General features: G+C 49.8%; 1 long non-coding RNA gene across 2 annotated transcripts in view; it reads left to right on the forward strand.

The window, feature by feature from the left end:
- The first annotated feature begins 203 nt into the window (after window positions 1-203).
- The window catches only part of LOC113955941, a 13,225-nt gene continuing 12,613 nt past the window's right edge, over window positions 204-815 (forward strand). The window contains exon 1 of one of the 2 annotated variants that reach the window (XR_003530704.1): window positions 204-274. This is a non-coding gene — a long non-coding RNA (uncharacterized LOC113955941). Of the gene's footprint in view, window positions 275-422; window positions 651-815 lie in introns of those variants that run through there. The other variant, XR_003530705.1, reaches the window with a different exon arrangement.

An 815-nucleotide genomic window follows, 5' to 3' on the forward strand; every position in this document is an offset into this window, starting at 1 on the left:
GTCTAATTTATTGGGATCTTTGGTGCTGAATAGAATACTGCTATAAGCAGTAAAGTGTGGTCCTGTATGTTATAAAGATAAAATAGACCTGTTTGGAGGCGTAGCTTCAGTCAAATCTGGTGAAAATCAGTCTTTCAGTAGCTTGTGAAAGGCTCCCTTGGTAGGACTGAACACTTAGAATCTCCTGGAGTGTGGTGGCTCTGTGTGGCAGCCACCATTCTGCGGAGGGACAGTGACACTGTGTGCAGCTGACAGAGCCTGTAAGGGGCTGATGGTGAGCTCATGAAAAATTATATGGCAGTGTTTGAAAGCTGTGGTGTGTCGTGCTGGTTTATCTTTCGGGCTGCTCACAGTCCGGGTCCGTGCTGAGGGGGACTCTCTCCCTTGGGGGCAGCGCCGTGAAGGATCTGAGGCCTCGTCTTCCCTCAGGACCAGGCAGCCCCTTCCCTCAGCACCACGAGCCTCTTATTTTGGTTACACATTCCAGGTTTTTAGACATTTGTCTAATGTTTGACTGAATTAACTTGAACCTTCTACACAACTCGACTTCCTCTTTGTCTTTTCGAGGCAGTGACTTTTCGTCTGCCACTGCCAGCTGTGAAATGACACCCATAGCAGCAGACCCTGCATAGCTGATTTTCAGTGGAGGGGTGAGAAGCTGAAGTGTGGTTGTCTGTCCCGGCTCCTGACTTAGCAGCACACTGCTCCACAGGGAGCACTTCTCTGGAGAAAAGAGGAGGTAAAAGCTTAATCCTCTCCACCTGCATCCTTGACTGATGCCTCAGACAGATGGGCTGACACTCCACCTGGATGGG

Source organism: Corapipo altera, unplaced genomic scaffold (genome assembly GCF_003945725.1).
Source record: "Corapipo altera isolate COAL_440 unplaced genomic scaffold, ASM394572v1 175, whole genome shotgun sequence".
Taxonomy (NCBI): Eukaryota; Metazoa; Chordata; class Aves; order Passeriformes; family Pipridae; genus Corapipo; species Corapipo altera.